The sequence below is a fragment of the Anolis sagrei genome, chromosome X, assembly GCF_037176765.1.
Source record: "Anolis sagrei isolate rAnoSag1 chromosome X, rAnoSag1.mat, whole genome shotgun sequence".
Lineage (NCBI taxonomy): Eukaryota > Metazoa > Chordata > Lepidosauria > Squamata > Dactyloidae > Anolis > Anolis sagrei.
Genome location: NC_090034.1, coordinates 98,676,967 through 98,693,234, shown reverse-complemented (window position 1 = coordinate 98,693,234; position 16,268 = coordinate 98,676,967). Strand labels below are relative to the sequence as shown.

The 16,268-nt window shown below is 44.6% G+C and overlaps 1 protein-coding gene across 2 annotated transcripts in view; it reads right to left on the bottom strand.

Moving 5' to 3' along the window:
- Nucleotides 1-16,268, bottom strand: part of AXL (AXL receptor tyrosine kinase) — a 315,211-nt gene that overhangs the window by 104,984 nt on the left and 193,959 nt on the right. The window lies entirely within an intron of this gene.

Genomic DNA, 16,268 nt, shown 5'->3' with positions numbered 1-16,268 from the left:
AGAAGGCGCCTTTTATTACCACCCAAGACGTTGGAAGAGTCGGGTCAGGGAACAGGGTTCTGGCTGTCCTCCAGAAAGCTGTCAAGGGGAGAACGCACATAAAATGCTAGAATCCAGGCCTGGCCACAGACCCAAACGCATGATGCATCTACCCCAATTCTAGGAGAAACAACCTCCCTTTGGGGTCAGGCGCAGCATTGACGGCCACCAGGAGAGTTGGAGGGGGGCAAATGATACATCGGCAATGAGGTCAACAGGAAGAAATCCAGCTTCGCATACAGAAAGAATCTTGTTGGGCAACTAGACCCTACATGGATTTGAGGTTTGAGAAAGACGGGAGGACGCAAAGTAATCCCATACTACATCCTGAGAGTCTGTGCAAGTTGCAGCAACAAATCAAAGGATCCTTAGAAATGGGAGTAAATTACTGATTTGGAGGATTCAATGCACCTGTTTCTGGATAATTTGCACCCTTGTCTTCTGTGCTTGGGAATGGCCCATGGAAACTGGAGACTTGTATTTTGAGATCTGGCAACCTTTGCTCAATCTTAACGTTTCTCAACCTGAGGGTCGGGACCCCTTGGGAGAGAATGCAAGGGGGGTGTCAGAGCAGTCACCAAAGACCATCAGAAAACACAATATTTTCTGTTGGTCTTGGGGGTTCTGTGTGGGAAGTTTGGCCCAGTTCTATCATTGGTAGGGTTCAGAATGCTCTTTGATTGCAGGTGAACTATAAATCCCAACAACAACTCCCAAATGTCAAGGTCTATTTTCCCCAAATTCCACCAGTGTTCACATTTGGGCATATTGAATATTTGTGCAAATTTGGTTCATCATTGTTCAAGTCCACAGAGCTCTCTGGATGCAGGTGAACTACAACTCCAAAACTCAAGGTCAATGCCCACCAAACCTTTCCAGTACTTTCTGTTGGTCATGAGCATTCTGTGTGCTAAATTTGGTTCAATTCCATCCTTGGTGGAGTTCAGAATGCTCTTTGATTGAAGGTGAACTATAAACCCCAACAACATCTCCTGAAAGTCAAGGTCTACTTTCCCCAAATTCCACCAGTGTTCACATTTGGGCATATTGAGTATCTGTGCCAAGTTTGGTTCAGATCCATCATTGTTCCACAGTGCTCTCTGGATACAGGGGAACTACAACTTCAAAACTCAAGGTGAATGCCCACCAAACCCTTCCAGTTTTTTCCGTTGGTCATGGGAGTTCTGTGTGCCAAGTTGGATTGAATTCCATTGTTGGTTGAGTTCAGAATGCTCTCTGATTGTAGGTGAACTATAAATCCCAGCAACTACAACTCCCAAATGTCTAGGTCTGTTTTCCCCAAACTCCACTAATGTTTACATTTGAGCATATTGAGTATTTGTGCCAAGTTTGATCCAGATCCATCATAGTTTGAGTCCACAGTGCTCTCTGGATGTAGGTGAACTACAACTCCAAAACCCAAGGCCAATGCCCACCAAACCCTTCCAGTATTTTCTGTTGGTCATGGTAGTTCTGTGTGCCAAGATTGATTCAGTTCCATTCTCGGTGGTGTTCAGAATGTTCTTTATTGCAGATTGACTATAAATCCCAGCAACTACAACTCCCAAATAATAAAATCAATCCCCCCAACCCCACCAGTATTCAAATTTGGGCGTATTGTGTATTTGTGCCAAATTTGGTCCAGTGAATGAAAATATATCCTGCATATGAGATATTTACATTACGATTCATAACCATAGCAAAATTACAGTTATGAAGTAGCAACACAAATAATTTTTTGGTTGGGGGTCACCACAATATGAGAAACTGTACTAAGGGGTCACGGCATTAGGAAGGTTGAGAACCACTGCTCTATCTCATCCCTTTCTGGCTTTTCTCCTCTGGTTCCCAGCCCCACCCTAAAAATCAGACACTGCTTCTCCCTCCTGATCCTAACTTCTTGGGAACCCCTTGCAGCTTCTTCATCGGATGCCAAGGAGGCAAATGCTTCCAAATGGCCATGACTCAAAGCAGAAGACATTCATGCCCATGATTGCATGCGTGCGTTTGGGTGTAAGTTCTGAGTGTGTTCCCACAGTCCCGGTTAGTGGGTCATCTTGTCCAGTAAAATTAAGGCACGCTTTCTCAGCAAATTAACTCTTGACATCTTGGCTGTATCCTTCCCTCAATTTGCCTTTCTGTTACAGCCTGCCAAGGACTTCCCAGTTCATTTGGCCAGCAAAAGTCAAGCAAAGAACAGTCTGATAAAGAAGGCTTCCCAGAAATATCATTGCTTGGAAGCTTGGAGTGGAGTCTATGAGCTCTAAAAATTCATCAGTTTTTTTTTAATATTTTTGAGAAACTGCAAATCGCTTCTGGTGTGAGAGAATTGGCCGTCTGCAAGGACGTTGCCCAGGGAATGCCTGGATGATTGATGTTTTACCATCCTGTGGGATGGTAAAACCATCCTGTTGGAGGCTTCTCTCATGTCCCCACATGGGGAGCTGGAGTGGACAGAGGGAGCTCACCCACTCTTCTACGTTGAGGTTCATAACTGACTCAAGTTGGAAGGGGATCCCAAGGGCCGTCTAGTCTAACCTCTTACTGTTAGGCAGGTGTATATTATTCAAATGGCAAACTGCAACTTGCAGTAGATGTTCTGCTTCATCATGCTTCACAACATCCTGTGCCATAATAATAATAATAATAATAATAATAATAATAATAATAATAATAATAATATAAATATAGTAACGCATTTGCGATGTTGACGTAAGCGAGAGCAGGGCCTCCCCGGATGATCTTAGGTTGCGAGATGGGACATAGAGGCAGATGCATTCGGTCAAGTAAGCTTTATTGTCCGAATGCATCTGCCTCTACGTCCCATCTCGCAACCAAAGATCATCCGGGGAGGCCCTGCTCTCGCTTACGTCAACATCGCAAATGCGTTTGGCGGAGACGAAGGACAGGACCTTCTCGGCTGTGGCCCCCCACCTATGGAATGCACTCCCAAATGAAATAAGATCGACTCCATCCCTCCTGGCCTTCAGAAAAAAAATTAAAATCATGGTTTTGGGTCCAGGCCTTCGGGCAGGAGACGTAATTTGCACCATAATGGACATTGGAATGGTGTTGCGGCAGATGACATTGTGACTTTGTTTTAATTCATGTTATATGTATTGGTTTTAATTATTGTTTTGTATTTGATTGTGTTATATTATTGTAATTGTGATGCAGCAGTCTTGCACCGTTACTAATGTAAGCCATCCTGAGTCCCCCTTCAGGGGTACAAATGCCAGTAATAAATAAATAAATAATAAATAATAAATAAATAAATAATAAATAAAGCTCTCCTGAAAGATGCCCACTACACGTAAGTTTGAAGATCTCCAAAGGAGGGAAGCCCACCACCTTCCAAATTATATTCCCTGAAATATGGAGGGTAACCGAAAGCAGTATGTTGCATTAAATATGGAGGATGACCCAAAGGCCATCTAGTCCAACCACTCACGCAGCAGGGATACACAGTGAAAGCACTCCAAGAAAATGCTCATCCAACCTCTGTTTGGAGATCACAATTGATGGACAGTCTACTTCTCTATGATGGAGTTGGAAGGGGGCCCTAGTTATCTAGTCCAATCCCATTTTTCCTATTATTATTATTATTATTAGTAGTAGTAGTAGTAGTAGTAGTAGTAGTATGCTTTTATTCTGTTGTAATTGAGCATTATAAAGTCCTCAGAGCAGTGTTTCTCAACCTGGGGGTCGGGACTCCTGGAGGGGTGAACGATAAATCCCAGCAACTACAACTCCCAAATGTCAAGGTCTGTTTTCTCCAATTTCTACCAGGGTTCACATTTGGGCATATTGAGTATTCGTGGCAAGTTTGGTCCAGATCCATCATTGTTTGAGTCCACAGTGCTCTCTGGATGTAGCTGAACTACAACTCCAAAACTAAAGGTCAATGCTGGTCATGGGAGTTCTATGTGTCAAGTTTGGAACAATTCCATTGTTGGCAGAGTTCAGAATGCTCTTTGGTTGTAGGTTAACTATAAATCCCACCAACTACAACTCCCAAATGTCTAGGTCTGTTTTCCCCAAACCCCTCCAGTGTTCCCATTTGGGCATATTGAAAATTCGTGGCAAGTTTGGTCCAGACCCATCATTGTTTGAGTCCACAGTGCTCAAACAATATATTCTGTTGGTCTTGGGGTTGTGTGTGGAAAGTTTGGCCCAAATCTATCATTGGTAGGGTTCAGAATGCTCTTTGATTGCAGGTGAATCAAACAACAGCTCCCAAATGTCAGGTGAATCAAACAACAGCTCCCAAATGTCAAGGTCTATTTTCCCCAAACCCTACCGGTGTTCCCATTTGGGCATATTGAGTATTCGTGGCAAGTTTGGTGCAGACTCATCATTGTTTGAGTCCACAGTGCTCTCTGGATGTAGCTGAACTACAACTCCAAAACTAAAGGTCAATGCTGGTCATGGGAGTTCTATGTGTCAAGTTTGGAACAATTCCATTGTTGGCAGAGTTCAGAATGCTCTTTGGTTGTAGGTTAACTATAAATCCCACCAACTACAACTCCCAAATGTCTAGGTCTGTTTTCCCCAAACCCCTCCAGTGTTCCCATTTGGGCATATTGAAAATTCGTGGCAAGTTTGGTCCAGACCCATCATTGTTTGAGTCCACAGTGCTCAAACAATATATTCTGTTGGTCTTGGGGTTGTGTGTGGAAAGTTTGGCCCAAATCTATCATTGGTAGGGTTCAGAATGCTCTTTGATTGCAGGTGAATCAAACAACAGCTCCCAAATGTCAGGTGAATCAAACAACAGCTCCCAAATGTCAAGGTCTATTTTCCCCAAACCCTACCGGTGTTCCCATTTGGGCATATTGAGTATTCGTGGCAAGTTTGGTGCAGACTCATCATTGTTTGAGTCCACAGTGCTCTTTGGATGTAGCTGAACTACAATTCCAAAACTCAAGGTCCTTCCAGTACTTTCTATTGGTCATGGGAGTTCTGTGCGCCAAGTCGGGTTTAATTCCATTGTTGGTGGAGTTCAGAATGCTATTTGATTATAGGTGAACTATAAATCCCAGCAACTACAACTCCCAAATGACAAAATCAATCCGTCCCCCAACCCCACCAGTATTCAAATTAGAGCATATCGAGTATTTGTGCCAGTGAATGAAAATACATCCTGCATATCAGATATTCGTTGTTGTTCATTCGTTCAGTTGTTTCCAACTCTTCATGACCTCATGGACCAGCCCATGCCAGAGCTCCCTGTCGGCCGTTACCACCCCCAGCTCCTTCAAGGTCAATCCAGTCACTTCAAGGATCCCATCCATCCATCTTGCCCTTGGTCGGCCCCTCTTCCTTTTTCCTTCAATTTTCCCCAGCATAATTGTCTTCAGATATTTAAACTACGATTAATAACAGGAGTAAAATTACTGTTATGAAGTGGCAATGAACATAATGTTATGGTTGGGGGTCACCACAACATGAAGAACTTTAATAAGGGGTCGCGGCATTAGGAAGGTTGAGAAACACTGACCTAGAGAATTGCTGCCAGTCTATGTAGACCATGAATCCTGAATTGAGCAAGAAGGGCCATTGGTCTGACTCATTCCAAAATAAGCTCTTCTGTATTCAGAACACATTTATGCAATCTGCCTCATGTGCCGAAATTGGATTTGGAAGGAAAACACTGCATTCAGGAGCCCTGAATGAAACAAGACAACGGGAACACTTGTTTGGCATTGTCGGCAGACACTGGGAAGGGAAATAAGACCAGGGAAGTTTGACTAAGCAACACAGAGAGTGTTTGCAGCAGGGCAACTACATTCTTTTTCTTTTTTCAAAAGGAGAAAGTCAGTCTAAAAGGAACCTACGATCAGCAGAGAAAATGAATCAGGCAATAAATAGCATTGGATTTCCAGAGTGGCTCCTCAAACGCCCCTGAGTTGACTGTTTAGTCTAGTCTTTGCTGTGTGTGGGATAGAAAGTAAGAGAAACAACCTAAGGAAAGGTATTGGGTGATGTCCGGGATCTGCTAACTCCCACCTCCGTTTCAAATTATAGAGGGTAGAAGCTGCACGGTGAGCCATGTAATCTGACTCTTTCTCCTTCCTTCACAGTGATTCCCATACCAAATGAGTGTACCATGAGCAAGGAATGAATGATGCTCTTTCGCATAGTCTGAAATAGCTGGATCAGAAGAGGTTGTCTGGTAACTCTCTGTATGACTTGTACTTCTGGCTATTTGTAGCTTTTTCTTTGGCATCTTGGCTTTCTCCTCTTACTTCGGCTCCCAACTCATCCTTTTCCATCCATCCTCTACTCCGTTATTAGATTACTTAATGCTCTGTGATCAGCCCCAAACTGTTGCATTCCAGGCCTGGAAACAGCTATGACAACCGCACCACACAAGAATCCAGAAATATAAGCAAACAGTTGATTGTAAAAACATATAAAAACCATAAGAAAAAAAGATATATAATCCAAAAAGGTTTAGCAACAAGTGATAATCAGACAATAATCCAAACGTCCCAATAAGGTCCAGAAATCACAGATACAACATAATTTCACAATCCAGAAGGTATAACTAGCCAAACTTGAACAGGAGTACATGAACAGGAACACAGAAAACTTCCAGGATATATTAAATCCAAACTCAAAGTCTGACCTGAACCAGGAACAAGAGAATTCAGGCTTAGCTTCTCACTCTAACACAGCGTTGCCTGAACTGACTTTAAGGTAAACAACTTGTTTAATAGACACCCATGAAATCATTCTGTTTCCCGTGAATTTCCTTCACAACTTTTCCACATAATCTCTCTGAATGGCGCAATCTATTTTCAGATCTAATATGTAAATGAAGACTTTTGTTGACCTCCATAGCTCCAAGTGGATTCTCCTGGGAACCCTTCTTATCACTCAGCTCTTCACTCAATTCCTTATCTGCTGTTGCTACTTCTGACTCCCCTGAATGCCCTTGAGGCCCTGCACTTAACAAGCAAGTTTTCTCTGAGAGAGAACCATCATTTCCCAGACTTGAGAGCCCATCACTTTGTGTCACAGGAAAGCTTACAATCCTCACATCAGTTAAGCCATCAACCTCTGGTTGATCTACAACACAAACATGGAAGAATCAACATGATCCAAAAGTATGACAACTATAGTAGAGGTCACTATGCTGAAATAATTTTGAACCATAGGGTTGGAAACCACCATGAGGATCATCTGGTGGTTTTCAAACTTTGGTTCTTCAGACATTTTGAACTCAAGCTCCCAGAATTTAGACTACTGACCATGATGCCTGGAACATGGGAGAAGGAAAGTCCAAAACTCCTGGGGGATCAAAGTTGGGGAATCATGAATGTAGGCCAAGCACAAATCCATTGCTGAATCACTCCTGAAAGATGTCTATCCAAGATCTTTTCCAAAGAAGAGCAATTATTTTCAAAGGCAGCCCATTCCACTATCAAACAACTCGTACAATCAGGATCATCTTAACATTTAGTTGGAATTTGTTTTCTTGTAATTTGATCCATTTGGGCGCATATATATGAATGAAGTAAAAAAAAAACTCAACTCATAGCCATTGCAACAGGAAACACAAAGTTCTTGACTATTCGCTTGGCATGTCGTATCCGACTCTGGGGAATGGTGCTCATCTCCGTTTCTAAGCCGAGGGGCTAGTTTTGTCCGTAGACACCTCCTAGGTCATATGGCCGGCATGACTGCAAGGAACGCCGTTACCTTCCCACCGGAGTGGTACCTATTGATGTACTCACATTTACATGCTTTCGAACTACTAGGTTGGCAGAAGCTGGGACTAACAAGAGGGAGCTCACGCCACTCCACAGATGTAGTTGGGAAGCTGATCTTTCTCATGAGGCCGGAATGCAGAGATGCATTATCAAAAGGTATTTGTTTATATTGATTTGAGGAGAGACTGATATTCCCTTCTTGATAAACATTAGGAAGAATTTCCTGATGGCAAGAGCTTTTTTGGCAGTTGAATATGCTTCTCCTTGGGAGTCTAATGGAGTCTCCTTCTATGGAGGTTTTGAAGCAGAGACTGGATGCCCATCTGCTGTGGGTGCTTTGGTTTTGTTTTCCCTGCCTGGCAGAGTGGGGTTGGACTGGATGGCCCTTGGGGTCTCTTCCAACTCTACAATTCTATGTTAGATACAGAATGGGGGACAACTGCCTCGAGAACAGGACGTGTGAAAAAGATCTTGGGGTCCTCGTGGACATGAGCCAACAATGTGGTGCAGTGGCAAAAAAGCCAATGGGATTTTGGCCTGCATCAATAGGAGTCTAGTGGCTAGATCCAGGGAAGTCATGCTACCCCTCTTTTCTGCCTTGGTTAGACCACACCTGGAATATTGTGTCCAATTCTGGGCACCGCAATTGAAGAGAGATGTTGACAAGCTGGAATGTGTCCAGAGGAGGGCGACTCAAATGATTAAGGGTCTGGAGAACAAGCCCTATGAGGATCAGCTTAAAGAGCTGGGTATGTTTAGCCTGAAGAAGAGAAGGCTGAGAGGAGACATGAGAGCCATGTATAAATATGTGAGAGGAAGTCATAGGGAGAAGGAAGCAAGCTTGTTTTCTGCTGCCCTGGAGACTAGGACCGGAACAATGGCTTCAAACTACAAGAAAGAAGATTCCATCTGAACATTAGGAAGAACTTCTTGACTGGGAGAGCCGTTCAGCAGTGGAACTCTCTGCCCTGGAGTGTGGTGGAGGCTCCTTCTTTGGAAGCTTTTAAACAGAGGCTGGACGGCCATCTGTTGGGGGTGCTTAGAATGCAATATTCCTGCTTCTAGGCAGGGGATTGGACTGGATGACCCATGAGGTGTCTTCCAACTCTATGATTCTATAATTCTAGATGGAAGAGATAAGAATACATGAGTGCCCATTTTTCACTTCCCAGTAGCAGCAGCCAAGGGATGTTTCTTTTTCCATTTGCCTCCTTGTGTCTACATTGTGGGATGATACCATCCTTTTTTCCATCCAACATCCACAGCCAAGTATATTTGACAGGTGACCCCTGAGTCATCGTTTCCCTTTCATCCCTGGTAGTACCTGCTAAATTTCTGCCTCTCATGAAAGTTGCCCAACCAAATGAAAATGATGGAAATCCTCCTTTGTGGGATTCACCTAGATTTCTGGGACCAAACTTCTATCCTGGGAGAGAATGGCAAGCGGCAGAGCTGCCGAGCCCTGCAACCCTTGAAGGTGCCCTGATGACAAGACGAAAGCAACGTTCGACTCCTCTTTTCTGCCCCGAAAAACAGAGCATCATTCTCTCTTCTCTCTCTCTCTTCTCCACCCTGTCATATAATCCCATCCCTGTCTGGCCCACAGTGGAATCCATTCATGCCAGTGGGGTGCTGAGCGTCTGGTCTCTGCCGCGTTTTGGGCATGTGGGGAAACACCCTGGCACTGCCAGGGAACCCAAACAGACGAAAGCAAGGGAAGCAGGTGCCCGCCTCTGCCACTGTCAGTTTGTGGGATCAACCTTGAAAATGGCCAGACATCTAACAAGGCCAGCAGGCTGGCTGGTGCTGTGATTTTTAAAATATCCCTGCCTGTCCCGCCCGGCCTCTGACACCCACACAGAGCCTCTCCATGAAAACACATAGTTTGGGCAAAGTTGTCGAGAGAGAGAGAGAGAGAGAGAGAGAGAGTGGTGGTTAAAATTGCAGTTCATATTCCTCTCCTTGGTGTCTTGTATACACACAGAATAATCATTTGGTGAAAATATAACTCCTGTTGTATGTTGTCTTGATTTTATGTTTAGGGAAAATTGAGACACCTCTGGCAGACTTTTTTTTTAATTTGGAGAGTGAATTTTAGCGAAATCTGTTTATGTATATGCAAATATTCAAATCTGAAATCCATAACTAAGCATTTCAGATAAGGGATACTCGTCCTGTGTTATACTTTGACAAAATTTATGAAAAATAAAGCCTTTTAGCTGATGTATTGTTAAAGGTTTTCATGGCCGGAATCACTGGGTTGTTGTAGGTTTTCCGGGCTATAGGGCCATGTTCTCGAAGCATTCTCTCCCTACGTTTCGCCTGCTTCTGTGGCAAGCATCCTCAGAAGTTGTGAGGTCCGTTGGAAACAAGGAACACTGGGTTTATATATCTGTGGAGTAATGTCCAGGGTGGGAAAAAGAACTCCTGTCTGTTGGAGGTAGGACAAGTCTACATAGAATCCTAGAGCTGGAAGAGACCTTGTGGGACATCCAGTCCAACCCCATTCTGTCAAGAAGCAGGAAAATCGCGTTCAAAGCACCCCAACAGATGACCATCCAGCCTCTGTTTAAAAGCCTCCATAGAAGGAGCCTCCAGTACAGACAGTTCCAATGCTGAACAGCTCTCACAGTCAGAAAATTCGTCCTAATGTTCGGGTGGAATCTCCTTTCCTGTAGTTTGAAACCATTGTTCTGCTTCCTAGTCTCTAGAGCTGCAGAAAACAAGCGTGCTCCTTCCTCCCTATGACTTCCCCTCACATATTTATACATGGCTATCATGTCTCCTCTCAGCCTTCTCTTCTTCAGGCTAAACATGTCCAGCTCTTTAAGCCGCTCCTCATAGGGCTTGTTCTCCAGACACTTGATCATTTTAGTCGCCCTCTTATGGACACATTCCAGCTTGTCAATATCTCTCTTCAATTGTGGTGCCCAGAATTGGACACAGTATTCTAGGGACCACCAAATGCAGCACTGCTCAAACATGAATCAAGGAACATGAAAGGCATTGCAAACCAACCTGGACACAGTGTATTATTTGAGATAATAGAAATGCTGTACCACTCAAGCAACTACATCCCCTGTTTGGATATCAGCCAGCATGCCAATGCCTTAAATCAAGAAATAGCATCCTAAGATCTACTGATATACTCGCAGGAACACCTCAGCAAGTGAGAGTCCAAAAGTGGCAGGCTAAAACTCGGAATCCACAATCTGTGGCTGATAGTGGATGAGAAACTCCCTCCTGGGCACACAGAAGACTGGGCGACTTGGAAGGCGCTGAACAGACTGCACTCTGGCACCACGAGATGCAGAGCTAACCTTAAGAAATGGGGCAACAAAGTGGAGTCCATGACATGCGAGTGTGGAGAAGAGCAAACCACAGACCACCTATTACAATGCAGCCTGAGCCCTGCCACATGCACAATGGAAGACCTTCTTATAGCAACACCAGAGGCACTCCAAGTGGCTAGGTACTGGTCAAAGGACATTTAATATGATGCCAAGTTTTTAAGTTTTATGTTTTCACAACTGTACCCTTGGTTCGCTCCTGATACGCTAAATAAAATACCCTGATAGCCCCATGCTAGTCAGGGATCTCCTTTTGGAAATACCCAGAGAGTGCCAAGCTGCTACTCTTGAATTAACAAATTGACACCAGGGTGTGTTTGTGTGAGAGAGTATTGAGAGAGGGAGAAATGTATTTAAGCCTCTGATTTCCATGTTAACCAAGGGCGGCTGCAGATCAAATAACAATCAGAAACTGGTGTACAAACATGAAGAGAGAGATAGAGAGTAGTGCTTGGAAATTTTCCTCATTTTTTGGCCAGGGGATTCCGAGAGACGCAGTCCATTTACTTTCCAACTTTCATGATTTGCACAGGACATTCCCACTTGATTTTTGTGAGCTTTCCAGGCTGAATGGCCATGTTCCAGAAGCATTCTCTCCTAATGTTTCACCTGCATCTATGGCAGGCATCCTCAGAGGATGCCCGACATAGATGTAGGCAAAATGTCAAGAGAGAATGCTTTTGGAACATGGCCATATAGACTGGAGGGTTGAAAGGTAAAGGTTTCCCCTGACATTAATTCCAGTCATGTCCAACTCTGGGGGTTGGTGCTCATCCCCATTTCTAAGCTAAAGAGCTGGTGTTGTCCTTAGACACCTCCAAGGTCATGTGGCCAGCATGAACGCATGGAGTGCCGTTACCTTCCCGCCAGAGTGGTACCTATTGATCTACATGCATGTTTTCGAACTGCTGGGTTGGCAGAAGCTAGGGCTAACAGCAGGAGCTCATGCCGCTCCCCAGATTCAAACCTGCAACCTTTCAGTAAGCAAGTTCAGCAGCTCAGCAGTTTAACCTGCTGCGCCACTAGGGACCTTTACAGCCCAGAAAACTTACAACAACCCAGTGATTCCGGCCATGAAAGCCTTTGATGATACATTCCCACTTAAGCCTCTGTCATTGGAAGCAATAGATTGCCTCTAGGAATGAATATTTGGAGATATGTTTGTGTGTTTGTTTGTTTGTTTGTTTGTTTGTTCAAAACAAGGTCTTCAAACTTTTTAAACAGAGAGCCAGGTCACAATCCCTCAAACTGTTGGAGGGCCGGATTATAATTTGAAAAAAACATGAATTCTATGCACACTGCACATATCTTATTTGTAGTTCAAAAAACACTTTAAAACAATGCTATAATTAAAATGAAGAACATTTTTAATAAATATAAACTTATTAGTATTTCAATGGGAAGTGTGGGTCTGCTTTTGGCTGATGAGATAAAGTTGTTGTTGTTGTTGTTGTTGTTGTTGTTGTTGTGTGCTTTCAAGTCGTTTCAGACTTAGGATGACCCTGAGTGAGGGCCAGGTAAATGACCTTGGAGGGCCGTATCAAGCCCCCGGACCTTAGTTTGAGGACCCCTGGTTTAAAACATTTATACCCCGTGCTTCTCAACCTCCACGGAGGGACTCAGAACGGCTTCCAAACAGGCAATAATTCAATACCAAGCATGATATAAAACACATAATAAATACATCCACAAAATTTAAATAATTCTAAATATGCGTTAAGAACCCACTTGCCAGATTAAAACCACCAGAATTGAAATTGTCATCCAAAGTAGTCCAGAACTTCCTGACTGTGAGAGCCGTTCAGCAGTGGAACTCTCTGCCCCGGAGTGTGGTGGAGGCTCCTTCTTTGGAAGCTTTTAAACAGAGGCTGGATGGCCATCTGCCAGGGGTGCTTTGAATGCAATATTCCTGCTTCTTGGCAGGGGGTTGGACTGGATGGCCCATGAGGTCTCTTCCAACTCTATGGTTCTATGATTCTAAGTCCTGTCCAATAAATCTTGTCTTTCCCAGTAAACAAACAATTCTGTGAATGCCTGATCCCATAACCAGGATTTAAGCTTCTTCCAGAAGGTCAGGAGAGAGGGGGCAGATCTTACCACATTGGGGAGGGTGTTCCACAGCCGAGAGGCCACCATGGAGAAGGCCCTGTCTCTTGTCCCCACCAAACGTGACTGTGATGGCAGTGGGACTGAGAGCAGGGCCTCTCCAGATGATCTTAAGGTCCTAGACAGTTCATAGAGGAGATACATCTAGGATAGACTACTGCAACACACTCTACGTGGGGTTGCCTTTGAAGACTGCTCAGAAGCTTCAAATAGTCCAATGAGAGGCAGCCAGGTTAATAACTGGGGCGGCATACAGGGAGCATACAACTCCCATGTTACGCCAGCTCCACTGGCTGCCAGTTTGCTACCGGGCACAATTCAAAGTGCTGGCTTTGGCCTATAAAGCCCCGGCCCCGGCCCCGGCCCAAATTAGCTGTCTGAATGCATCTCCCCCTATGAACCATTGCGAAGATTAAGATCCTCCGGGGAGGCCCTACTTTCTGTCCCACCATTGTCATAGACACGATTGATGGGGACGAGAGACATGGCCTTCTCGGTGATTGCTCCCCAACTATGGAACTCCCTTCCTGGTGGGTTGCAGTAGTCTATTTGGGATGTAACCAGAGTGTGGACCTATTCTAGAACAGGGCTGGGCAACTGTGAAAGGCAGGGATGACTGGTGCATGGAATAGAAGGCATTGCCATCTTGTTTTGAGCTTCTTTGCCTCGGGCAGCAAAATATCTTGAGCTGGGCAGCAAAATATCTTGAGCTGGGCCCGCTCTGTCTAAACATCTCTTGTTGCCCAAATTTGCTATGTTCCATAAACGAATGATCACTTATGATGTCTCTCTTGGATCTCGTGGCAATTGGATAACCCCACGTTCTGATATAATGAGATAGGGAGGAGCAAAAGGAAAACGTCTCTTTCTCTCATCCATCCCATCCAGCATTTCATTATTTCCAGCAGCAGATGGCCAGATGCTTCTGGGATGTCCAAAGGTCTGAAGGCAGAAGCTCCAGCGGAGAGTCCCTGACATCTGGTATTTATTTATTAATCATTCTGTTAATTATGGCTCTTGATACCCCCCACACACTTCGGCAGCGGAACGGTTCCCAGAGCAGCTTCCCAAACTGAACGAAAGTCAAGGGGAAAGGAATAAAATTAGCATACAAACGAAAGCAAATAGCAAGCAGCCGCAGGAGCAAAGCCAGGCAGATGCAGAAGTTCAAAAGTCGGGTAGGAAATGGGAAGCGTACGACGTGGCGCCAAAAGGAGAAGAAAACCCTTCTGAGTCAAAGCAGATCTGGGGAAGACCACCACAATGGCCCTCTCCTTATTTCATATAGTTTGGAAAAAAATACTTTTTGGATCACATGCATTTCACAGATGACAGTTAGGACACATGTGGCCAGAGTATGGTTAAGATAGCAAAAGCGTATATCCCTAACGTTGTCTGAGCGTCGTTGGGATCCAAATCTGCCTACTTTCTCCCTTCTCCAGCTCTGAGAAGTCCTACCTTCTATGGCAATCCTCCGGCAATGTTGGGCAGGATCTCATTTTGACTCTTTCCTTCTTTCCGCCCTTTCCATCACATACATTGGAAAGGGTGGAAAGAAGGAAAGAGTCAAAATGAGAGCCTGCCTAACATTGCCGGAGGATTGCCATAGAAGGTAGGACTTCTCAGAGCTGGAGAAGGGTTTCCTTCTTTCCACCCTTTCCATCACATATATTATTGCACCACCTGACATCCGCCGGGAAGTAGTAGCGAATAGTGAAAGGACCAAGGCAGAGACATCTCGAGCTCATTCCCTGTTTGGGTATCAGCCAGCACGTCAACGACTTAAATCTAGAAATAGTTTTCTAAGATCTACAGAGACACTCGCTGGAACACCTCAGCAAGCGAGAGTCCAAAAGTGGCAGGCTCAAACCCAGAACCTCAACCAATGGCTGATACCAAATGAGAGACTCCCCGCTGGGCACACAGAGGACTGGGCAACTTTTAAGACGCTGAACAGACTGTGTTCTGGCACCACAAGATGCAGAGCCAACCTTCAGAAATGGGGCTACAAAGTGGAATCCACGACATGCGAGTGTGGAGAGGAGCAAACCACTGACCATCTGCTGCAATGCAACCTGAGCCCTGCCACATGCACAATGGAGGACCTTCTTGCAGCAACAGCAGAGGCACTCCAAGTGGCCAGATACTGGTCAAAGGACATTTAATCAACTACCAAACTCACAAATGTTGTATTTTGTCTGTTTGTTTGCTTTGTTCTGTTAGAAATGTAATATAATTGACTGGCTGCCCTGACACGACCAAAAAAAAAAAATCACATACATAGGAGCCCCCGGTGGCACAGTGGGTTAAAACCCTGTGCATGCAGGACTGAAGACCGACAAGTCGCAGATTCGAATTCGGGGAGAGTGTGGATGAGCTCCCTCTGTCAGCTCCAAATCCCCATGCGGGGACATGAGAGAAGCCTCCCACAAGGATGGTAAAAACATCAAAACATCCGGGCGTCCCCTGGGCAATGTCCTTGCAGATGGCCAAGTCTCTCACACCAGAAGCGACTTGCAATTTCTCAAGTCTCTCCTAACATGACAAAAAAAATCACATACATGTTACCTTGCTTTCCCAGTGACACCACAGAGGGCCACTTCACCTAGCAACAGCCATTCCTTTACCAACAACAGCTAATCTAATGACATGGAGGTGCACTTCACCTGGCAACAGTCAATCCAATGACATTACAAAGGTCACCACCTAGAAACATCCAAACCTTCACCTAGCAACAGCCATGCCAGTGACATAGCAGGACACGTTACCTAGCAACAGCTTCATTATACAAAATACATACATACTTTGATTGTTATATGTATATGTGTGTATGTGTGTATATGTATGTGTATGCATGTGTGTGTTTGTGTATGTTGTTGTTGTTTATTTGTTCAGTTGTTTCCGACTCTTGGAGTTGGTACTCATCTCAATTTCTAAGCCGAAGAGCCAGCGTTGCCCGTAGACACCTCCAAGATCATGTGGCCAGCATGTCTGCATGGAGCGTTGTTACCTTCCCGCTGGAGCAATACCTATTGATCTACTCACATTTGGATGT